A 26,164-nucleotide genomic window follows, 5' to 3' on the forward strand; every position below is an offset into this window, starting at 1 on the left:
CTTCTGACAGGACTCGAGTTACTCTTCTCGTGCAATTTCTGCACCCAAATTATCTCTCTGTCTCCTCTGATAGCATTTTTCTCCTTATCTACTGAAACAAATTAAGACTTGAGACAATAGCAGCTTCTTCTGATGGCTGGCTTGCAAATGCTTTAAAAGGACTGGCAGCTTTATCTCCATGAATCCCACTGGTGGAGACACAGTTTCTGCTGGGCTGGAAAAAAAGGGATGGGGGGCAGGAAAGGGGTAGCCAAGCCTCCTCCTTGAATGGAATAAAATACATACACCAAAGGATTTCATTCAACTGGCAGAGACTACACTGAGCTTTTTGCCAACATAACTGTGTCTGTTGTGGGTATGACTTCTTTGCCCACTCCTAAAAGGCAAAGCTTTGCCAACAAAACTTTAAAGACTCAAACCAACAGTGTGGGTGTGGGGTTTGTTTTGTTTTTAGTATACATGAGTGAAGATAGCCATAGTCCAATTTCCTGCCAATCTACACATCATCTAACACCAGTATTCTCTTTGGTTCTTATTCTGATTAGGTCCTAGAAACATTTCTGGAGCAGACTTTTCAGGCAGGTTCTCTTCTCAGGCCTCTCTTTTTGGGAGGCTTTTCCTCCTCTGAAGCCATAGTATTTATTTCTTTTAAATCCAATTGTAAGACCCCAAGGGTTGGGAAAATATCAGGGACAAACCGTTAAACACAGAGGGAAGACATCTAATTTAACAGCTAAAAGTACTTAAAAAACACAGGTATTTTGCCTATATTTAGACAACCAGGCATGCTAGTTGTATGAGATATTTGCAACAGAAAGATCAAACCATTGTACCTCCTAAAAAAGACCAAACCAAAACAACAACAAAAAAACCAAAACAACAAAAAACCCCAACCAACAAGAAAAAAACCCACTCTTCCAGCCCTAGAGAGTTGAAAACCAGAAGCTGAACCTCCTTGCTCTAGAACTAATTATAGCAGAGTAGTTACAACATGTTTGGAGATCACCTCACCTATGACTATGTGCCAAAAATAGGGCTCAGCTCTCTCCCGCTACCCTGGGGGAAGGTGGGAAGGAAATAACTTCCATTGTGGATCCTGCAGGACCCTGAAAACTATCTCCCTTTGGAAACATGTGCAGGAAACAGTTTAAAGATGTTTCTCTCCCTTGCATAGATGATTTTTGCAAAGCTGTTTGTTTTAACTCTAAAGCTATGCTAGAGCTTGGACTCCTGTGTGAATCTTCTCATTTCAGTATCCTGCTCTTGAATTTCAACCAGGAAGACACCACATATTTTTCAGACCTGTCTTTACATGCCAAAGCTTGTTGGTTAAAAAGTTCCATTTCTTGACATTAGTCCCATACAGTCTCTTCTCTGGAACTGAAAGGCCTAATACAGAAGTCCACAAAGAGCATGGTGATCCCATTGGAAGGAAAACTATGTTACACAGGCAAAGGAATCAGCATTGGGCCACCACAATGGCTTTCCACTATCACATGAGATGGGAGAGTTAGAGCTATGGAATCTCTTCATGTTTGAGGGCTCTTACCAACACCAACCCATCTGTCATATTTTGGTTTATGTCTGCTTTGAAATCTTTTTGCTGGATAAAAAAAAAGGGAATGCACATCAGAAATGTTATGGACCACCAGATTTGTTTCATATATTATCAAAGCTAATTCAAGCATTTTATGGAGATTAAGAGATTAGAGTCCAACAGTTTTTATTCTTCTGTGCAAAAAGTTTGCTGTCTTTCAATCAAATTAAAAAGTCGAGTTCAAGGTATGTTGTTAATTCCTGAGGGGAAATGGTACATAACCCACATGCACAAAGAAGTTGGCTTGCATGTGGTTGTTTTTACAGCATGGAATCTGTTTCAATCTATGTTTGCTTAAGAAGATGCGAGTCTAACAATGGTAATTTACTAAAAGCTTGTGCACTAACCATGTAAAATACCAGAAACAATGGTCATAACTCCTTCCAAAGATACAAAAGCATCTATAAAACTACCAAAACATAAGCACTGCCCTGGATTAGTTGTTTCAAACCTTACATTCCAAACAGCTTCTTCATTTCAATAATTCATCTATAAACACTTTAATTTTAGACTACTGTTTCACACTCCAGCAACAGGGCAATGAGTTACCTCAAATGAATCCAGCACAAAATTTCACTAGTTGTATTTTCTTTGATTTTAGTATCATCACTGTTTGCTCAGACATCTCTTGCAACAGTGAATCTTGGCTTAAGCATTGTACTAGAAACACCGACCATTTAAATAGCTATTTACTATTAAGCTTCTCAATCTGTATTTAAGCACTTGAATAACCAGCTGCTTGCAGAGCTGATGGTCAGTGACAACACAGCTGCAGGAGATGAAGTGGCATTCTGCCTCTCCAACATCCCTGTTTGTCAATGCCCAGGCTCAACCTGCATTCTGCAGGATTACAACCATAATCACATTTTGGAATCATTCATTATTTGCAACGGTTGTTTGAGGCTTACTAGATGATATTCTGTTCCCTCTTAAAAGCTGATATACCTAAATGAAGCTGTGCTATGGACAACAACCTCTGCCTCTAGCTATTGCATCTGGTAGGCCAAAACATCTTCAATGCCTGCCCTGTGTGTTCTCAACACATGTACATCACAGAAATTCATTGTGATTTATGCTTAGTGTCTGTGCCAAAAGACTGAACTTTTCTTTGTGCACTTTCCATGCGGACCATAAAAAAAACGTTGGAATAATGTCTGCATTTTGTTCTAACAATCAGAGCCCAGGTACAGTTTTAAATCAAGACAGCATGGAAACTTCCAAACAGGCAAGCCACTTCATTAGAAAGGAATCAACCAGAAAATAACCAAGTGTAGCAATTCTCATCGAGGCTCATTATCATTAGAAAACTATTAACAACAACAAGCTATATATAAAAAAAAGGCATTAAAAATGTTACACTCCTGCTTAGCAAAACCAAAAGCATACTTAATTCACAAACCTATTCCTGAGGACATCAGTGTGAGGGGGTTTGCAGACAGCTGTATAGTAGTAAGGTCTGTAAACTATGGGTGTTTTCAGTGCAGTTCTTACTACCTTCAAAAATAGTGTTTCACATGTCAGATACATTTGGTCCTAATCAGGTTCAGCAATCAGCTAACAATCAGTCAATCACACATAGTTGGACGGAGACTCACCAAATGACAGGTGCTTAACTTCTGTGTTCCTCAAACATCTAGCTGCTGACATTTTTTTCTCCCCTGTCTCCAAAGCACTGTGCACTAATGACCACAGTCGTGAAAAATTTGAACCAGAGGATTAATATCATTAGTTATCATGGTTAAAATTAATATCATTAGGAGAGATTTGAACACCATAACCACTCTGAGTCCTGTAAAAACCATGAAATAATCTGGTCTGTAGGTGTCTCTGTAAAGAAAATAATCAAGGCAATGGAATTTCCAAGTCAATTTAGAAACCCCTTTCTCCTGATAATTCGTCAGCCAGTACAAGGCAGGCATCACCATTATTTTATTTAAGATACAAATTCAAGGGGGTCACCTATCTGAAGTAGATCTGTCATTTTATTTCAGCATGTTTCAGAAAAACAGCAAGTGATACACCTCTCCATTTTCCCCATTACTAGCAGGTGTCAATATACTCAGCACTTGTAGAGCATCTGGCTAGCAAGGTACAGCAGCCTTCAAGTTTTGGAATTCCATCCATTGCTTCACTAAAACAGATTTATTTTGTTCCTTATACTGGTCCAGAAGGTATCTCAGAGTTGCCCCACTCCTCCTTTTGACAGAGCTGCAACTGTTGTACAAGAGAGGCAAGCAAAGAGACATTCCAAAGCAAGGCATCACTCCTGGTAAAAACCCAGCCAAGGAAGTTTGTAAAATCTCACGTCTAATAAGCACCAACAAGAGAATATTTATAAATGAATACTATTTTTCAAACATGTTAGACTACAGCTTTGAAGTTGCTGGGCTGGTAGCACCAGGCAATGGCTTTCCTCAGTGATGGCAGCATGCAGCCTACATGGCTGGTTTGGACAAGGAGCCAGATCCCACAGCCGGGAAAATGTCAGCACTTGCACTTTGTGCAATGCCTCATTTGCCCAGCAGTCTTCTCCTTGTCCCATCAACTCAAGCCAGCCTCACAAGCCACTTAAAAAAAAATTTTTTTTTTAAAGTGCCCAGAATATCTACCATAGCAACACTTACATACAGGAGGCACAGCAATACTGACAATCAATGCAGAAAGGAAAAAACCAAGATGTAAATCAAGCAAGATTCTTCCATTTTAGTAGTGCCTTTTGGGTCCTGCAATACTGCCATTAATATACTGTGCACAACATTCAAAGCTGAACCTTTCCTCTGGCTACTTTTTCTAAGAAAAACTTACACAATAATCATAGCACCATATAAATAAAACACTTTTTGGATACTTCAGTAGGAAAAGATACATAAAGATGTTCATGCAGATATCCATTGACAACTGAAAGCACTGCAGTCTTGCACCAGTCTTTATATACCAAACAAACTTGTAAGTGAATCATAAGGGTATCCTTGACCTTTTGCAAAATAAACCCAATGTTTTTGACATTAAACGCACCAGAAGCGCTAAAATTTAAAAAAACAAACAAACAAACAAAAAAACCAGACATTTTATGCATATTGTACAAATAGATGCACTTTTAGCAGTTTATAATAGAGTGAGAATAGACACATCTCAGCCTCTATAATTTAATCCCTGTTACTTGCATTGAATTTTCATCTACTTTAGACACCTACCAGAAATCACAGTTGACAGACAATAAACCAGTTTGGAAATTAAGTAGGGAAGTGTTTATTTTCACCTTTTGGATTTAGGCATTGTAAGGAAAGAATTAACAAGCAATCTGAGTAATAGCTTGTAGTATATAGAAAAAGATACTTGGCAGTATCTCTCCCACCATGGAGATGGAGCACTCCAAGGGAGAGGGAAAGTAAAAATCAGATATTATTATCCTCATCATCAACTCCGTATTAAAGATAAAACAACTGAAATGCATACGAGGTAGAAATGAGGCACTCAAGGTTTCTTAATAATTCAAACTATACAGAAAAACCAATGTTCCTCAACTCTCTGGAGTATTCCTTTGTCTAATCCAAACTGGAAGTGAAATTATCCCTTTGGATGTGCAGAAAAATAGCTGTGTAGAGAAAGTGATTGTATAGTATGATTAAGGAAATCCTCTTCCTCTGGATTGGTTTCCCCCCCCACAACACTGCAAATTCAACAAATCACATCTGGTCCAAGCTTTTAACGGTTACATACACTTCAGGAGCTCTTTCAGTTGGCAAATATAACATTATACTTAAGCTACCAAGGAAAGAGTGTCATCATTCCACAAAATGCTCCAAAAATAAATCCCAATTAATGACAAATTAGAAATCACCACCACTCCAAAATTACCAGACCTGATTTGGCAAATACAGGAAACCATCAAAATAGCTTGTAACAGAAATTAGATAAGTTTCTGCAACTCTTTGTTACAGTCCTATAAATCCAAATATATAAATATATTGCTTTTCTTCGATAAATATTTTTCAGTAAAAAACCAGACAAAATTCCAAAACATATTCTGTTTTGAGAACACCAAATATTAGCTCCAATAAGGGGATATGGAAAACATAAGCAGGCACAAGATATTTTGATTTTTTTAATGGGAAGGTTCACTTTGCTAGTGTCCATTCATCATCTTTGAAGGTGTTTTTTTTTTTTTATTCTCCCACACACTTAAAATGTAGTTTTCAGGTATAGCTGATAAGCCATATTCCAAATATTGCACACAGGTTTGGGTTTTTTTTGCTTGTGCTCTAAACCAAGAGAATATATTTACAAAATTTAAAAAAAAAATAATTAAATATCTAGCTAATAATTTCACACTAAATTGAGAAAACAATTCCCCAGGAATGCCACAAATATGACTTAATGTTACACTTAAGCATCAAAACATTTTGCTTGCAACTGTTGTGACTAACACTTCAGTGACCACAGAAATCAAAATGAAAGCATTTAAAAATACATCGTATTCAGCTTGTTAAAATGGATTATATGCAGTTTACTTAATGAAATCTTGCTGCCTTTTCCATTGGCCTTAGCAATTTGGAGTACATGAGAAGGGTGCTAATTTTCCTTCAGGGTCTGAATCTAATAATTGACTTTCTGATACTCCCAACATGAGGACACAACATGGTCAGAGAAGGGCACTTTTTTCACATACACTGATATTCTCCCTATCTTGCCACAAACCTATTTGGTGCTGTTGTGATTGAAGCCAACTCTATATCTACTAATCACTGTTCTGCTTCTTTGTTGCCATTGCAAAATCACTTTTCTGCTAAAGCTCATCTTGGAATTTCTGGAAGCAGCAGCACAGGCAACCAAAAATTTTCCTTTCCTTTCTTGCTCACTTGAGGACTCTCTTGAAACCACTTCTCTAATATCCTCCCATCTTCAGAACAGAGGATTATCCGCACTGCTTGCTCCTCTCCTGTAACTTTGCATCATTTCTGGGACATGGCTGCTCTGGAAGGCTCCAAGAACAACCCTGTGTCCTTTGTTGTTTGCACACATCTTGCTGTAGCATAAACATTACTACTACCAAAAATATTTAACTAGAAAAATAAAATTCCTCTGTCTCAGACAGGCTTAGATTGTGAAAGGCAGTTTAAAAGAATTAACTAGATCTTGATTTTATGATATACTTTTTGAAGTCTCCAATAATTAAAATTAACTTCTAATTTTTATATGTAATTTTGACATAGTAAATTCAAAAGGCAGATGTACTTGAGAAAAGCAGCTTTAGATAGAAAATTGACTTCTGGTGAAAAAGCAGCATAAGCTAGCAAAGGGGCAAAGAGATTGCTAAATAGGAGGGGTTTTTTTTTACAACTCTTCTACCCAGATGTGAAAAATTCATATCCAATTACTGTATTTTTAAGTGCTGGAATCAGTGGATTTCCTAGAAGACATTTTGGAAAATAACTCCCAAATCCTTCAAGAAAGGGAGTCGCCAGCAGAATCCTGTGCCTACAAAAAAAAAAAAAAAAAATCCAGATGTATTTTCCTTATGAGGTTGCAAACTACTGGACCTTTAATTCCTTTAATTCACATCACCATTCAGAGTACTGAAACAAAATACTTATCTAGGGTCATGATTCGCAGCAGCCGAACCATACAGCTGCGGTTACACCTAACACAAACCTTTAATGCTGACACACTTCAAAGGCCCAGCCCTGGCAGATGAATGCACTTGCACAACAAAACCAACAAGCAATCTATATTTCTGTGTACACACGTGCAGCACAGACAGGGTCTCAAACTCATAGCGGTGTCTGGTTTCATAACATTTGCCCTTCCTTATCAAATGTCATTTGTATTGCCATCCCTGCATCTGTCTCCACAGATGTCATCCCATGTAATGAAGCATATGGGCTTAAGCTGACATTGTTTGCAAACAGGAAGAGCTTTTGGCACGGGAAATCGAACATAAAGTGTTCTGTGGGCTGCCTCTCTTAACCCATCTTTGGTTGGCTCCTCTGCTCAGCTGAAACTGGTCGGCTACTTTCTGAGAGGGCAAAGTGCCAACCTAACAGATGGGCAGAAGTAATGTCATGCCAAAGAACCAGAATGTGCATCTAATTTGATAATTAGGGGCTGAATTTCCCCTCAGAAATATTGCAATGGCAGCACACACCAATTTTACAAGCTTAAGGGTAAAAGAATATGCTTCAGCCTATCCAGTTGAGGGTTAATTCTGAAAATGACAAATAAAAAGCAAGCCATAGAGAAGGGAAGAAACCAACCATGGGCTCCTATCATTCAGGATTAGTGTTCTTCAAGGAGAAATAAAATAGAGAGATGGGGAGGAAAGGAACAGTAAGATTAAGCCTTTATCCTGAAATAGCTCTCCACAAGGGACACCTGCAAATCTTGGCCAAAACAGTCCTGTGGCCTTGCCGAAAATAATTTATGCTGAATAGAGATAAAAGCAAGGAACTGATGGCCACTTTACAAAGCATTAAACACAGCTTTCCTGTCACAAGGAACAGCCAAGCCAATAGTAGTAAAAGGCAAAAGACAGTGTTTATGGCTTGGTGGATATCAAGCATAATAATGTACACACGTACTTGGAACTGTTGACACTTATTGTCTCATTTTTGATAGACAGTGATATAGAGCTATGGCATTAAATAAAGTTAGCAGTAAATGAGAGAGGAAGTTGGGGACCTAGATGAAATTCTGTTCTCACACATTTTAGAAAATTTTCATGCAAGAAGACGGTAGTGCTGTATCTGTTTTGAAGAGTCCTGTGGAAGCAGATTCTTCTGGGTGGTTTTCTTCTTCAGCTTCCCTGTAGCCTCCTCTTTCTCAAACCCCTTTACACAGCAGCATAATTGCTAACAGCCATGCAAGGCACAATTTGGAAAAAAAGCATTGTTCTAATTTATTATCTTTTCACTCATAAAGTGATTCTTCAGATTTACAGCATTTAAGACAAAAATATTAAGAGTAATGGCCACAGTGGCTTCAGTTAAATGGTATTTGTAAGGCAATTTTAAGATCAAAAAGAAACATTTTAATCCTATCTTTTTTATCATAGAGCTCTGTGTTGAAACATTCCAAGAAGCTAAGAGGTCACTCTCATCTCTCCTACTTGCCAGCTACTCAAGAGGGCTCTCATGTTGGTGGTGGATGGAAATGAGCTCTCCAGCACAAGCAGTGTCCTGAGTCATATCTTTGGAGCAGGGCAGAAGGCTCAGCCACAGATTTCAAACAACTTAAAAGGGATAGCTGGAAAGTGCCTAAAAACACGTGCTGCTTTACAGACCTCCACCAGGACATTTTCCTCTGAAGAAATTTGTCAATGAAACTTCCCTTGTTCTACTGTCAAAGCCTGGCAAGCTACTTCCCAGTATAGCGCAAGACTTAATTGGGCTTTTGTTTCATTACCACCAAGACAATGGTGCTCAAATGAAGAACACAACACAGGCAAGTGAGTGAAAACAATCAGTTAGGATGACCCTGAAACAATATTTTAAGGGAAAGGGAGAGGCTATTTGTTACTGTGATTAGATGCTAAAAATGCAAAATGTAAACCTGTCTCTTGCTAAAGTAACGCATCGCTTTCAAAAGCAAATAAATTAAATTACTGTTAGTAACTACAAAGACAAAGCATCACTATGAAACAAGCTCTAGATTTTATACCACATTGTCTTTGTCACAGCTTAGGAAAATAGAGTTGGTGGATTAACGTGAAATCTGGTATCAATTTGGGGCAAACTCTCCCACATGACATTCACTAGTGCCATATTTAAAAAGACCCTAGACGATACAATAAAATAATCAGTGAACACAGAAAGAAACTGTTATGGCAAATTTTAGATAACAATTAGCATGCAATGAATCGAGGAACTATTTAGCATATTAAAAAAAATCTAAATATTATCCTGATAACTCACAACTCAGTGTTATATTTGAAAGCAAAAGAACACAGAGCTACAGCAATAACACTTGATGTGAAATATAGAAAGAAACATCAAATGGCAAGGCAGCAGCTGCATGTGCAAAGCAAAAGTTTGACTGGAGGGGTAAAACCTCAAGACAAGCCTAAAGACCTTCACATTCAAGTGTTACTTCAATCTATACTTACACTAGAAGTTGCAATCTCACCAGCATTACAGGCAAAACCATGCTGTGGCCAACAAATGACATATAGTAATAGACACTGAGACTTAACCATAAGGGACATGCAGAAGGTCAAGCAGGGTAATCTGAAATGGGACAACGTTTGCCTATGGTCAAAGGTGGAACTGTCCTAGAGGAGTTCTACCACACAGTTCTGAAAACTCATCTCTGTTTTTTGCTTCAGGACCTCATGTCTAGATTTACCTTTTTGCTTTGATAAGCAAAATAAATACATGTGAAATCAGCACGTCAATTCTTCTCAGTGCCCAGACTTCCCATGCTTAATGGTAGGACAATATGCTAGAACTTATATATTTCAATACATATATTTCAAGATGTATTTCAATACCTCTAACCCTGGATGAACCAAACATGACACTTTGCATCTCAGATACTTATTTTTTAGACTGAGGTCACAGCTGAAGGGTCATCTATTAATCAACAGCACTTTTCCAGTAAGAGGCCAACAAAAGTAGCATAATGGTTGGTTAGAGCAGGTGAACAAAATACCGTTCACATCACTTCTCTTGTCAAGCCCTTCTCTTGTCATGCACACTGGAGTCATATGTCTCTGGCCCACCAAAAGACACTGCTCTCACAACACTTACACCATATTTAGAAGCTAATTTAAAAGCCTTGGGTACTTCACAGATCAAGAATAAGAACTGATACAGGTAAACAGGTTGTTCCACTTTTTCTATAAATTATTAAAAGAGCATCATTTGCAGGAAAAATAAAGTAGTATTATGCTTTTTTATCCTGCGTGTTTTTACAACAGCATCTGCCATTACAAAAACAAAACAAAACAACTGAGCTGAGAAAGTATTAAAGCTAGAAAGCTATTTTAGACAAAGTTAGAAAGTGGAGCAAAAAGCCAAGAATAATTCCAGGAGAAAAAATAACCAAGAGAAAAATTCAAAATTTAAGTGAAATCTTTATTACAGAAACATAATATTGGTACCTCCTGAAAGAGATAATAAAAATAATGGGAAAAACCCTGGTGAAACAGGAAACACAGATAATCTAATGATGACTTTCGTAACATGGGAAGCAAGCTTGCTACCAAAGAGATGACAAAACCAGAAATTATTTTAGGTATTTACTTATTCCCAGATCTACCTAAAAAGTGTGCTAAGGGAACTCAGGTTAAGGACATCAGCCATACCCCGCAGCTTTTCGTTCTAAAATAAAACCATAGCAATTGACTTTGTGAGCAGGAATCCCTCAGGTTTTAATACAGCAGAGTTTACTTTGCAACAAGCTGTCAAGCATTACCGATCCCTTTCACACCCCCACCTTTGGAAATGCCATTTCCTGCTACAAATTGGTTCCATGATCCTGCAAACCTCCACTCACATGAACACCCTGGTTTGGTAAGCAGGGCTTCAGGTTACGATGGTGACAGTGGAGCTGGTAGGCACACGCCAGAGGCTTAGGGATGCCATGCTCACCAACTGGACTTCCTTCCTGGAGCTTACAGTGCCAAGGTAAATAATCACAATACCACATTGACAGATGTGTCAGAAGTGTGAGACATTAACCAGATTTACTACAGTCTTGAATAACTGAGCTGTAATTTTCCACTCTCCTAGCGTGTATCATAAGGATGTGAGGTGGGTTCAATGCCAGGATGTACCCAACCGCAACACTTAACGTTTCGTATCTTAGAATGCACGTGCATTCTACTGGCTTCTTTTGCATAAGACTCTTAGCCCCTTTTTGTCTAATTACGCTGCTCCATAACTATCTATAGGAAGAGGTCTGAATTTAACCTAACCAAGTCACTTACCTATACCTTATAGTCTACCTGGTTAGGGGACATAAGACACAGTTGGCATCATCATGATCAGGGCAGGACAAGGACAGAGTAATCAGTGCTGAGGGTTACCAGACATGGCAGTCAGGGGTTCTTTTGTTTCTAATTTCCTCTGACCTTGCAGTTTATCCTTGCAAAGTACTTGCATATCACGAACTGATGCATCTATGTTTAAACAAACTCAGTACACACAAAGCTTCCACATGCTCAGTAACATCATCTGCTTACACTTCCATGAGATCACTGGAACCACCATTCATTGCTGGTTTTCTTAATTCAAGAAGATATTAAAGTATATGTTACTGAAAATACAATACAAAAGATTTGACACGTAGTCTCTAAACACATACAGAGACAAATAATGCAATAAAATACTGTAACTGATGCCAGTATTTCAAAGTCTCCTAAATACAAAGGGTCCTTGTCCTTGTCTGACACATTTCTAACTCCTGAGAGATACAAAGTGCAGCCATGTCTAATTTTCCAATGCAAAATCCACCACAGTGGTTGTGGTGATAGGCAGTGCACAATGCAATCATAAATATCCTGTAAAAAAGCACATCACATTTGAAAGATTCCAGATTAATAGTTGACATCTGTTGACAAAACTGTACGGGTAGTCTTAAACCATATACTTCTGATATTTTATAAACCTCATTTGTCTTTCCTATATTTGCCTACCATTATGGGGATGAGAGATATATTACAAAACCAAACCAAAACTACAAAAAACCAACCAAGCAAAAAAACAAAACCACATAATTTCAAGATCTCCTCAATCGCTTTTCTGAGCAGAAGGAGGACTTGATTCATAGACTTAATAAAACACCCAATACTGACACAGTCATCCAGAACAGACTCTACACTGTTGGGTTCACAGCACCTTCTGCTGCAGTTAGCACTTGATACCCAGCACTATCAGTTTGTTCCACCGATCAAATTCTTTTAGGCTTAACCCCTGTACACAAAGATGACCACACATGCCAGTAAAATAGCTTCACTGAAACAGCAGTGAAGGAAATCTACACTTAAGTCATCACACAAACATTTCCTAGCCACACTGGTTCTCTACAAGATGAATTTAGAACCTTGCTTAAAGCATGTTGTAGAGAGCAGGCTTAACCATGGCTGATGAAACCTGGTGTTTGAAAATAGGCGTACGAAGGACTCAGCATAGCATGAAACCAGCTTGCACATCACCCCTCAAGACACCCGTAGTTACACAGGTGAATGAACATATGGCCTGCCAAATGCTTTGGGATAAAGCAAATAAAGCACACATCAAAGTACAGGTACAAAAGTATGAAATATTAAAAAGGTCACTTTGCTTATGAAAAAAAACACGACAGTGCCAAAATTATTTACTTACAGATCTTTCAGTTGGTTTTATACTACTGTTTTATCAGATTCTTTGCTAAAAAAAACAAACAAACAAACAAAAAACAAACAAAAATGCCAACACATATTAAATGCTCAAGCCCAATTAAAAAAAAAAAAAACCAAACCCAAAGAAAAACTTTTTCCAAAGTTAAATAAACCAGCTTATCTTCACCCTTACTAGAGCTGCAAAAAACTTACAGTTAATGGAGCTAACACAATACATTTTTAATTTTTAAGACACTTAATTATTTCAAACCACTATGAAGAAAAAAAGCCTATCCGATTCCAAAGCCAGGACCTTGCCCACTTTTGTGACAGAGACTTAGACTCTTCACTGAATGCTCTAATGGACTGCCCAGTTTAATTTTAACATAGTTTCCACAACAGAGCTCCTTAGAGTTTATCATAATAAATCATAGAGCTCATTATTGGGAAAAATATATAGATTCTTCCTTAATCTTACAAAATTATTTTATTCACTGTGTTACTAAAGGGTCTACTTCAAAATGTAAATTTTAAATGCTATTTTCATTTTCATATTTTAACTTTTGCGAAAAGCACTCAAAAACCAAATATATTCTGCTCCTTAAACTGTAGTCACAGCTCGCTCTGTCTGTGGCAAAATAATTCTTAAGATAACCATGAATAAATATTTCATCCTAAGAAACTATTGGAAAAATTGAGGATATCCTTCCCTGTCCTAATTTCCTCCTTCTCTCTGATCACAACTTACAACAGGTAGACACTGAGAAATGCATTTGCTAGAATTCCATCATAAGTAAAAAACAAATTAAATTACATTATCAATCCATACTACGAAGGAGAACAGAGAGAAAGCAAAATTGAGCTGTATTTAACACTGGACAGTGTTTCCTGAAGTTAGCTGCCTACCCCATTCATTTAACAGATCTACTTGCATGGAACTCACTATCTTACTGCAAGATCACAGTCCTGCCACCCATGACTGTTTCAGTGTATTACCCTGAGGGGGGTGGAAAATAAATGCAAAATTTCACAGCTGTAAGGAGAGTTAGTGGTAGTTGTCAAGGCCACTGAACACATAAAGCTCACACCAAAGCTAGATTACATGTTAACAAACTTCTATCATAAAACAAGGTAAAAACACAGAGGTAGGAAAGTATCATGGTTTAACCCCAGCCAGCAACAAAGCCCCACACAGCCACTTGCTCACCCCCTGGTGGAGTGGGGAGAAAATCAGAGAAGTAAGTGTGAGAAAACTCATAGATTAAAATAAAGACAGTTTAATAAGTAAAGCAAAAGCAAAGCAAAACAAGGAATCAATTCACTACTCTCCATCAGCAAGCAGGTGTTGAGCCATCCCCAGAAGAGCAGGGCTCCATCACATGTAGCTGTTACCTGGGCAAACACCATTACTCTGTACATCCCCCTCTTCCTTCTTCCATCAGGTTTATATGCTGAGCATGACATCACACGGTACAGAATATCTCTTTAGTCAATCAGGGTCAGCTGTCCTGGATGTGTTCCCCCCCCCACAGTGTTTTATCCCCCCCCAAACTTACTCACCAGTGGGGTGAGGAGCAGAAAAGGCCTTGAGTCTGTGCACGCTCTGTTCAGCAATGATGAAAACATCTCTGTGTTATCAACACTGTTTTCAACACATATCCAAAACATAGCCCCATACCAGCTACCATGAAGAAAATTAACTCTATCCTAGCCAAAAATGGCATAGAAAAGAAACTTTATTTAGCCTCAGCAGAAGTTGACATTTCTAGTAAGGTAAAATGACTGTGTCCCATGTGTACCCATCCCTTGTCAGATGTTTTGACAGATTAATCAGTGCCTGGGTAACTTAGAGTCAGGCTGTAGGAAAACTGTAAGAATATATCTGTCTCTCTGGATAAAGCCATATGTATATCAGAAGAAACAACTGGGCCATGATTAGGCGAGGTTTAATGCTTTTTTAAAAGCATATCCTACCCACATTAATAACTTACCCTTTCAGCAGTGAAGAGTTATATGCAAATGTACACTACAAAAGCTCAGAGCTGTGCTGTGAGCAACTGCATTAGGTTACTTACACCAGCAACAAAGAACAAGAAGAGCTAGAGCAAAATTAACATATAGCAAGCAGAGAAGATCTCATAATCCAAGCTGCTGTCTTGAATGTGCCTCCCTCCATTCCAGCTCCAGGGAAACCTTCATCACTTCAAGAGGTCAGGTCCTGAGGTGGTATCACTAACTCACTTTCAAAATACCTGTCTCTTAATTACCAAACTGTAAATTTGCAGGAAATGTGCCTTCCTGAATTTGCATATTTAAACCCACGTGTTTATGGCAATTTACCAATTAAATAAAGAAACCAGAAAAACTTCCAAGAAATAAACCAACTATAAAGGAGGGCAGGCCATGACCAAAGAACCAAAATCCTCAGATACATGCTAGCTCTCTCCAATAGACCGTTTACCTACTGCATGAAACCATTTCTTCTCCTCTTCCTTAGATTGTAATACATGTATTACGTGTTTTGCTATTTGTAAAGCTCCCAGCACATTCTACAACACCAACAGAAATGTTAAAATCAATTATTAAATAAAATCCAACACTCTACCTGCAGCATTTAAACACCTTTTTCTACATAACATTAAGTTGTATGGAACTTTAAACTGTCTAATAAAAGCCGTAAAATATATAACAAGCAAAATAACTTACACTTTACATGGCAGCTTTTCTTCCTGACAGAAAGAAAGTTAATTAGAAAAAAAATAAATTAATGAAGCAATGAACATACTTAATATTTGGATGCTAACTGCTCACCAGCTTCAGTTGTGATCTCCTGCAATATTTTAGTCCTATTTTATGAACAAGATTTCCAACTCTACACAAATGCATTTTGGGGCACCAAGCTACCAAGAGGAACATCTAGTAGGCTGACCAAAGTATTTTCCTAGACAGACTGAATCTTCAAAGCACTATGAAGAATGTAAATAGGCACCAATGGCATTGTGTAGCTCTCAAAATATGCCAACCAAGAACATTAAAAAAATTGCAATAATTCCAGGTGTCTGTTTTCCAGAACCTCTGAAATTCCCATCATCCCCAAAGCTCATCAGGATTCATCCTCCTGAGGCAAGTCTGTTCACATTGAACATTTCAGAATGCTCTTAAGGGAGAACTCAGATTTGCTCAGAAATATCTTTTCTAAATTTCATGTGGGACTTTCAAGGCTCTTACCAAAGATATCACAAGTTCTACTCCATCTCAGTGCAAGGTGAATTAGGCCACTGGATATCTTGCTTTTCCCTCTCCTCTCCCTCTGTCCTGGCAAACAAAAGGCACAAAGTTTTGTGTAGAGATTCCTTTACATATTGTCTTGATTTTAAAGCAGCTGAGATAAGAAACACATATCAGATACTCACAAAATGCACTTTCCAACACCAACAGGAATCAGTTTTGCACTGAAAGAACAAATGGAAGTGCTGAGAGAAGGGGTTGAAATGAAAATGGCATGTAATGGTAGACATCAAAAATGGTATCTGGCTTCTGTTAGTTTAATCTCCGACTGGCAAAGTACCCTGATTTTGCCCAGGCTTGTCCAAAAAAGCCCAGCTTAATTATCATCATCAATAAAAAGCTAAAGGCATTTTATCTACAAGGTAGTGAATGCCTCCTCTGAAAAGAGGGAGTTCCATGATAAGAGCTAATCTAAAAAACCTGAGGAATGTAAACTATTTTCTCAGTTGTAAAAACAAGAAAGAATTGCACAAAAGCAAGTTAAAACAACTACTGGCAACCTCACTCTTCTCCTACACAGACAACTTGATCCAGGCTCAGGCCCTACCCTGAGCTCTTTGGGTACCTGTGCTTCCAAGTGAGCCAAATATTCAAAGGACGGAGTCCCAAAAGAGGATGTCACCTCTATGCATCTTAACAAACGAAGGCCTTCCCATTAGCCTTATTTTTTTAGTTCAGAAAAGCCACGCAAAGCTACCTTTGAAATAGCTTCAGCCTTTTCAAAGAGGAAGTAAGAAAACTAGTCCACATTTTATTCTGTGGATAGCTGTCAGACAGCCTGTAAGACTCCTCATTGTTGTTGGTCAGATAACTTAAAAGTTGCAAAAGACTTTTCTTTTTATACTTTGGGTTAAAGTATAGTTTTATGAAACTTCTACTGGCAAAGCTTAACTTTATTATACCCTACATACACTAATCTGTTAACATAAGGTGTTGATTATTAGATCAGTCAGGGTGCCTGATACTAAATAAATTTTTCCCCCACCTCATCTTCTGCAATGGATTAACATTTACGGTCTATAGATCTGCAAGAATTACATGGTATTGGTACTCTAATGCTTCGACAATATTTTATTTGGAAGACTCTGAAAGTTACAGAATATCTATCTACTGTGGAAACGGGTCCATCTATTTGTCACTGTCAGACACACAACTATTACTCTGTTACAGAATTCAAAAATACTTGTTTTAACTACACAAATTTCAAAATATTCCCCATTCAATAAAACACATACTAGAAATCATTTATCATCATAACCAAACTGGTTATTAATAGATACCAATGCTGGCCTAACTGTAACTTTGTTTTTTCTATAAAGTAGCCCAGGCTGCAGCAAAGCACACCTCAATAAATGAAAACATCAATTTTTATTATGCTAAAGAATTAAAGTCCAAACTAGACTTTCTTTGAAGCCTAAATATACATAAAAGAAAACTTTCCATTCCACTTGCATTAATATGTAATTAAAGCCACCATCATTCATAGTACAACACAGAAATTAAATTGGTAAAGTAGGTCAAATGATCAGCCCAACATCCTAACAGCAGGTTACCCTATGTCCTCCAAAAGAAAATATGAACTATCACAGCAGACACTAATAGCACAGCATGTTCTAAGGTAAATTCCTTAATCCTCATTGGATACTTTCGCTTTATGTCCCAGAGCATCACGTTTAGCCCGTTTGGCTACAGCTGTAACTGTTCTTTTTGACCCTAGAAACAATTAACTCTTCCTTTTCACCCTACCGGGCTCTTGGTTTATGTGCTCTCCTGGTTGGCAAATATTACAGTACTTGCATTTTAATTTTAATTCATGATTTAAGGGTATTATATACATTGTCTTTCAAACTACTCCATATACTTAGGCATTGTATCAAAGGGTAATGGAACTACTACTTATTAAAGATCAAATATTATTTTGCACATATATATACACCCTACCTCCTCTAATTGATTTCCTTGAAACAAAGCTGCACTAATATTTTCAGTTCAACTTCATACATTTTCCAATCTCTCTTCTTAGACCGGGGATCAAAACTGATTATTCCAGGTGAATATGAGCACCAGTTTAACAAAGTCCCTCGTGTTATTAACATAGCATTGTACAACGACTGTGGCATGTTTTTTCTGCCTAATGCTAAACATTAAGGAGGTGCGTAAGTTCAAAAAAAACATTTAAATCTTCCTCCCCACCTTAATAAATACAGTTAATTTACCATCCAGTAATATGAACAAGTAATTTGATTATTCTGTCTAACATGCATATTCTTGAATTTATCAACATCATCTGCTATGCTTCCCTTTTACCCAGCTTTCTTGGATTCCCTTTACAATTTCTCAGTCTTCTTCAGTCTTGCCTAATCCAAATACTTCTGCATCATTAGCAAGTTTTGGCACACCATCATTCATCTAGTTTATTAGATCACCAACATACATATACACCACCCTCTATTTAGAGCTGTTTCTACATCACATGGTAATTTAAGGTTTATATTGTTAGTGACAAAAAAAAAAAAAAAAAAAAAAAAAAAATTCTTAGTCATAAGCAAGTCCATTTTTTGAGAACTAGAATGGAGAGTTACAGTTTCTAAAAGACTTGCTTGGTGTTGAGCAAAGCTTAGGATCTAAACTCTCCACATGAGCAGAATGCAAGACTGTAACAGCTTCTACAGGACATCATCGGGGGGGTGCTCTGGGTCAGTGTTCTCTGCAGGACATACCCATCCCACATGTGACACTCGTAGTTCATTCTAGAGAAATCCTTTGGTTAGAAAAGATTCACAATGTGAGTTAGACTTATGGTTAATTAGTGCTAAGTGTATAAGTATTTACAAAATTTGCTCATATGTAGTCAACTGTAATATTTTCAACTCTCTTTTAAGGGAGAAATTCATGCAAGTTCATTTTACATGCTTTGTGCTGACGACTACGGTCTTGTGTCCTCAGTTCCAGGTGACACTTTTGGCACTGATTTGCTGACCTTGAGAAACACTTTAAAGAGCAATGTTAAAGCCTTCTTTACTTTCATCTGCAAAAAGTAAAGCAAAAAAATACTGATCAACCTGTTCAGAAGGTAAAGTGTTCCATTTGCATAGTTGCATCACCTTTAACTCACCACAAAAATCTTACCAAAAACAATCCAATTCCATAAATTACACATGGACGTTGAAAGTTGATGACCATGGCATTAAAATGTTCCTAATCCTTCTAATCTTAACATCAAGTCATTGAGGAATCAAGTAAGTTTGCTTTAAAAATGTGTTCCCTTATACATTAACCAATGAAAAACAACAAAGGATTTAGCTCATTAAAATAATTCTCATTAATTCAAAAGATAAATAGCTTCAACTGTGCTATCTTAAAGGAGTCAGTAAAACCAACACCAAGATTTCTTGCCTAGAGACCACCAACAGTGAATAAACAGATTAAAATTATCTAAAAGTTAAATTGAACAGGAGAGGTGCAACAGAGAAAAGCAATATCCAGACATTGTAACCATTTTGTTGGGTTGTTTTACAGTGAAATAAAAAATTAACTGTCCACAAAAAATAGGTAGTCAAGCCACATGCTAGCAAGAAAATAGCCATCCCAATAATGCACACAACCCAAAACCAAAGATGAAGTGTTACTGCCTCAAAATCACACTATTTCACAAAAGAGATGAAGACCAAGTCAACAAAACCCCCATAACCTGATAAAACACCTTAATGCCAGCTGTTGGACACTTGGATATTCAACTCACTGATCTTTCATACACCAGAGCTCTCCTTACTCCCTTCTTCAGCCAAGAGGAAAGGAGAAAGGGGAAGAGTCATCGACTGCAGTTCCTTCTACCAGGGATATTTCCACATTTGTGAGGGACCCTGTATCTTCAAAGTGTGTGTGTTTCCTCATAGATCACCTCTCCAGCCAGGTGCACCAGAAGGCCTTAAGCAAGAAGATGGACATCCCACAGGCAGGGGGATGTTTACTCTGGACACAGACTGGACCCAAGACAATCAGAAGCAGCTACAAGTGCCAACTGAGTTTTGAGGTCTCCTGCTCTAGGCGTGGGAGGATTGGGGTTAGACATCTGAACCAAAGTCATATTTTTATCATGATCTTGGCCTTTGGCTTGGGTATACCTCAGTTTCTTTAGGATCTAGGCATTTTTTTTAAATTTTTTTTTTTATATACTTTTTTTTAAGAACCCCTAAGAGGCATCAGCTTTCACAAAGTGTCTGAACAGAGAACCAGTAGATTTAAAAAATGGAGCTAAACCAATTCGCATAAAATTTCAGTGAATCTTGTGCACAGGCTTACTCTTCATAGGAGGAACATCTACAGGAAAATCATTTTTCAAAGACCAGGAGCTGTTCCAGTGGAACTCTGTACAATAGGCCAAAGCTTATTGCACTTCACAGTGGACTTATACATGAAAAAGACTCTTACAGCATCTGCTCAGCATAAAAATTAAGGCTTTATTGAAATCTTCTTGTAATTGAGCTGGATACCTATACACAAATAAATTGCATACAAAGTGTTATAGCCTGGCTCCTGCAAAGACTTGTATACATGTTTACTATTATGTATATAAAAGAAATTCCATAGTTTCAAAAGCACTATTAATTAACATGAATTTAAGCACATGGGTGAGTCTTTGCAGTACTCATATGCTACTGAGCAGCGTTGCCCACTGAAAACTTTTACCTTTGAATACTACCAATTCATAAAAACCCCTCAGCTGACTAACCCTTGCAACAGAGGACTTGCTTGCAGCTGAAGAGATGGAGTTCAAGTACACTTTTCAGACAGCATACATCTATGCTAAACTGAAATCCAAATTATAATGAGCTACTTAAGTAACATTTAATCAAACAGAGCCTCACTGGATATGAAGGGAAGCAGAATGAAGTGCAGCCCCTTTGCCTGTAGAGGTACCAAACAGAAAAAAGGAAACAACAAAAAGTTACCAGAAGTGTATAGGCAGCACTTTTTTTGTTTTTTTTTTTTTTAATAGTAAATACTTTTTCCAAGATGGGAAGAGCCACTGGTGGCAAAGTGTACAAAAAAAGACATATTTCATAGAAAGCCATTCTATATCTTAGTTACGATAACTGACTCACGGGCTTATGCTGGACAAGAATGACCAAGAGAAATGCCAGCCATTAATATTACTATTCATTGCTAATTAACCCTTATGAACAACGCTGCACCAAAGCTACTTGTGCTACTATCACAGAAGCACTTAAAAGATACATTTGAAACTCTAAGTAGCCTGTACGTACAAAGCTCCGTAGAGAGGTCCCGTCCTGCAGTCCCCGCTCTGGCCTTGATCTGTACCACCAGATCTTCAGAGGCTGCATGGAGCCAGCGTGCTTTCAAGCTTCTTGCACACAAATGCAGTCATGGAAGTGCTGGCCACAAGCTCTGCCACGGATTTTGGAGACTACCTTTTAGCCGAGGGTCTGTGCTTCAAACTATAAGCTTGAAAAACTCCCAATTTTTTAATCATGACCCACTAGATACATACAAGTGCCCTCTGCCTGTAGGCAACTCTGGCACAGCCTCCAAAGAAACAAAAAAAAAAAAGCTGAAGAAAGTACTGCCAATAACAGAGCAGGGCCTACAGCTTATTTGCATTACTATAATATCAACACACGCTTTGCTTTACACCATGTAACAAGAACTAGATGTCAGCTACAGACCCCCCAGAGGGCAGGAGCAAAAGCTGTATAATCTGTATTTTGTCACTCATATTTGATAGGATGTTCTCATCTAGATAACCAGAGAGCAGTCCCTGCTGGAATTGTCTCCCCTTGCATCTGTCCCCAAAAAGACCTGACTACCTTCTCTCTTAATATGTAGGTTGGCAGGTGGTGACTTGTGATTTGGGGAGAGCCATTTTGATATGTATATTTTTCCCAACTCTAAAGAATTTCACTATAGAACAGTGCTTTCAAAACAACCAAACCCAGTAGTGATTATCTGCACGGGGTTTGAAGAAAAAAAGCACTGGCTCCTGGTAAAATTGTTTCTTTCAGCTATGGCTTCAGGCTACATGCCAAAAAATCCAGAAAACTTTTTGGGCAACAACACATTGAATCCCAGCCTTTACCGATCACTGCTTCCCCCACCTTGTTAAAGTTACAAACCGCCAAAGAGATGCTTAAAATGGAAACATATGATTATTTTATGCAAACCAGAGATAAAAAGTTCTCGATAGGAAAGCTCCAGCAACATTATATCCACATACCACGCATACATTAGGTAACGCTTGTCCCAAATTCACTCCGATGAAGTTGGAGACCTTAAAAATTCATTGACTCTGCCACCTCAGAACTCATAGCAGATGTCACTCTTCCCAGCCTCGCCGCGATCTTTTCTGGATAACTCGGCGTTACATATTTGCTGGAGCCGAGCGGCCAGTTTAGGCTTGACTGTAACTAACAAAGAAGGTAAACCCCTGGGCACGGGGGGGGGGAAGACAAACACGGGCATACCTCGGTGTAAATACGAGCAGCCCGGCAGAGAGCCCTGCCCGTTCCCAGCTATTTACAAATACCTCTTGATTATACAAATACCATGTTATCCGAGCGTCTAGCAGATTAAATTCACAGGCTGGACGGACTGTCTGGGGCTTGTTTATCGCAGGTCACTGACTGGCATTTGTAACCCAAGCTTAGCTATTTTCGTCGTTTACCAACAGCAGCGTGCACGCCGCAGTTGCGGATAGCAGAGCCCAGCGCAGGGGTTGCCTATGGCACACTCAGAGCCAAAGGCGCAGCTCGGACTCTTTCAAAGTCGGCGCGAGCGGCTGATAGGCGCGGGGACGCGCCTGAGCCCCAACTCCGGCAAACTCGGCGGCGGCTCCTTACCTGCTGGGCGGCGGCTCGGGCTTTGTGCGGCTGTCCCGGCCCGGAAGGCGGCGGAGGCTGCTGGCGGGACCCGGAGCGGGCGGGGAAAGCGGCTGGCCGCACCCCGGGGGCGGTGGGGAGTGAGACCCGCTCCAGCCGCCCCGGCCCGGCCACCGCGCGGAACTTCGGCGGGGCGGCCGGGAGCTGGGTCCGCCGGTGGTGGTGGTGCGGGGGCCCGGGGCGCCCTGAGCTCCTGCTGCCGCCCGCGGGGTGCGGGAAGGAGGGAGGCAGGGCGGGAGGGAGGGGACTGGTGTCCCGCGGAGGCGAGCGGGGCCGCCGGGCGGGCGAGCTGGAGGCGGCGGGGCCGGGGCCGGGGCCGGGGCTGGGCTGGGGCTGGGGCGGCGCGGGGAGTCACGGCCCAGGAATGCCAGGAATGTGGGGCGGCCGCTGCGGCCGCGGGGCCCGGAGACGTCGGGGACGCGACTTGGGATTTCTTTTCTCTCTCTCTCTTTTTTTTTTTTTTTTTTTTTTCTTCAAACTATTCCATTCCGTCCTCAAAGAAGGAGGAGGGCTGAAACCCACCCCGCGGAGGAGGGAGAAGGAGGGAGGAAGAGGAGGGCGCAGGCTCCTGCCAATCCGGGCGGATACCGGCTTCGGCTCCCCCGAGGAGGGCAGAGCTGCCAGGCGCAGGGCGTTTTCTCCTCCCCTCTATCCCCTCCCCGCCGCGGGAACCGGCCCGTTCCACGCCTTCCCGCCGCGCGTGTCGACGTGGGGCGGCCGCGTCCCGCCGTCGGGACCCGCGCACGTGTCGGCCCGGCCCGTAGGGACGATCCCGTAGCGATCCATGGGCGCTGCAGCAGCGCGGCCGGGCAGGGCGGGGGGTCAGCCCCTGAAGGACTCGAGAGAGCCGCAGGGAGTGGGGAGCGGCGCCAGGACAGGCGGTGCACGTGTGGGCCTACGGCTCCTTTGCTCCCCGTTCCATCCTATCGTATGGAGGGGGTGCACCCTGACTCTTTTGCCCCTCTACAACCTCGTGTTCATCTCACTCAGTCCTGCATTCCAGCATTGCGTCTTCAGCTCTCCCTGTCTTCACTCTTCCAGCTTTTCCCGGTTTAGCCCTTTCGGTCTCCCACTCACTGCGTGGCCCTCGCTTCTCAGGGTGCTCATCCCTTTGCTTCCGGCTGCACAGGAGGAAAAACACGCAGGGGGCCACTCTTCAAGCATGTGCCTCTCTGGAAAGCAAGTGGGAGAGAACCTAAAGTTAGTTTGAAAGCTGGCAGTTGGTAACTACATTAAATTCCCAGGACTCCTGGTGCCTGGCAGTTGTGGGAAGCCCTTCTGGTGCTTGCTCTGAGAACACACCACGTTGTGGGAAGCAAGGAGTAGAAAGGCTAGGGCTGTAAAGAGGTGTTGGTTGAATGGATCACACTAGCCCAAGTAGGCTTAAAAATGGTGTATGAGAAATGAAGTGGCACAGCTGACTGCCATTTTGCAAAATATTTTTGCCTTGGACTATTTTGCCCTAAACTCTCCACATTCCAAAAAGTGTATAAAACTACTGGTTCTGGTGTGCACACGCAAAAATGTCAAAAAGGATGTGACACCGTAATTTAAGGGCTCTTAGAAAAAAAGGGAAGTTACAAAAAAGAGTAATAAATCAGAACTGGTAGTATTTTTGAGTTGCTGTGCTTTTTTTATTGCTACCTAGACCTTACTGAATGAGTACATGAGCAGATTTGTTAGAGTCATTATTACTCAGATTAATAATAGTAAGAAGCTCATGAGCTGGTAGAGGGAAAAACAGCATAGATTCTCGATTTTGACAGATAACTAATTGTATTTACATACTTTATGTGGATCCATCAGCCTATGCCTTACCTCTGGCATAATATTATAATTACATTTTGCAAGGAAAGTCCTTTTCATCTGAGGCTCTCAAACATTTTACAAACACCACACCTTAATGAAGTATGTAATCATCTCCATTTTACATATAGCTACACTGAGGCACTAAGAAGTGCAACCGTTTTAAGATTTTAACTTGAATTATACTTGGCCACGTGTAGATACAGAGCTTTGAGTAACAATTTGGAAGAAACATTGGGTGTCAGTATGAGATGATAAGATGCATCACAGAGCCACTGTGCTCTGAATTTATACAGCTTAACTTTATGGCAGAAAACAGTTTTCCTTTACTGAGTGGAAAGTTGCATGAGGGGATAGCATGCATCAAAATGAGGGTTTAACTTGTTGGGTTCCTGTCCAGTTCTTCTCATGCTGGGGCAGGTGTAAAGATGTTGGTTTTAAGACAATAAATGCTGTCTTTTGCATCTGTGCCTCAAGGTGGTGTGCTGGCTATGCTAAGTCTTGTAATTGGTTGTCGATGGTCACTTTCCGCTCCATAGGTCTCTCTACGTGTTAAGAAAACTTATTTAATAACTGTAACTGCAAATGAAATAATGTTGCAAGAAGCATAGAATTACTGACATATAAAGGTTTTGGATGGGAGATTTTATGTATTGGATACTCACAGCAAGGAGTCCCCCTCAAAGACATAAAACTGGGAGTGGTTTCATAAAAGACTAAAATTAGATTAGCTGTTCCTCATGCTGTTTCAAAAATGTGATATCACAATGATACAAATTACAGCTTTAGTTTCAATGCCCTGTGCTGGTTTAAATTTGTCCAGAGAACTTTGATGGTTAATCTTCTGTCAATCATAAGTAGGCTGGATTATGTTTTATCTTTCTATGCTGCTAAGGAATCATGTCACAGCAATTATTTTTTTTTAAAAGGTAGCAACACTAGATTGTGTTTTGACTTTACTGACTTGCTGTAATGATTTATGGATTTTACCTCCAAAATACTCCCTCTGCACTGACATAAGCTAATTTTTATACTTGTTCCTTCTACAGTTTCATCAGGATTATTATATTAGGATGCTCTACGAAATAGTAGAGTAGATGGGAAATAACTTATTGACATAGGATGTACCTCAGTTACTTTAACTACCAGTCTTCAGTCTGATGTTGGGCGTGTAGCAGCACATTCTGTGTCTTAGTTTTCTTTTCTGAAAACTGAGATAATGATAGTGATATTAAGGTGCTTTTTGATTTGCAGATGAAA

General features: G+C 39.8%; 1 protein-coding gene across 2 annotated transcripts in view; it reads right to left on the bottom strand.

Moving 5' to 3' along the window:
- The window catches only part of PTPN14 (protein tyrosine phosphatase non-receptor type 14), a 120,863-nt gene extending 97,091 nt beyond the window's left edge, over positions 1 to 23,772 (bottom strand). Inside the window, exon 1 of one of the 2 annotated variants that reach the window (XM_071739635.1) lies at positions 23,060 to 23,772. The gene's annotated coding sequence lies outside the window, so the exon portion shown is untranslated. Of the gene's footprint in view, positions 1 to 22,437; positions 22,572 to 23,059 lie in introns of those variants that run through there. The other variant, XM_071739636.1, reaches the window with a different exon arrangement.
- Positions 23,773 to 26,164: the final 2,392 nt, after the last annotated feature.

Source organism: Heliangelus exortis, chromosome 3 (genome assembly GCF_036169615.1).
Source record: "Heliangelus exortis chromosome 3, bHelExo1.hap1, whole genome shotgun sequence".
Lineage (NCBI taxonomy): Eukaryota > Metazoa > Chordata > Aves > Apodiformes > Trochilidae > Heliangelus > Heliangelus exortis.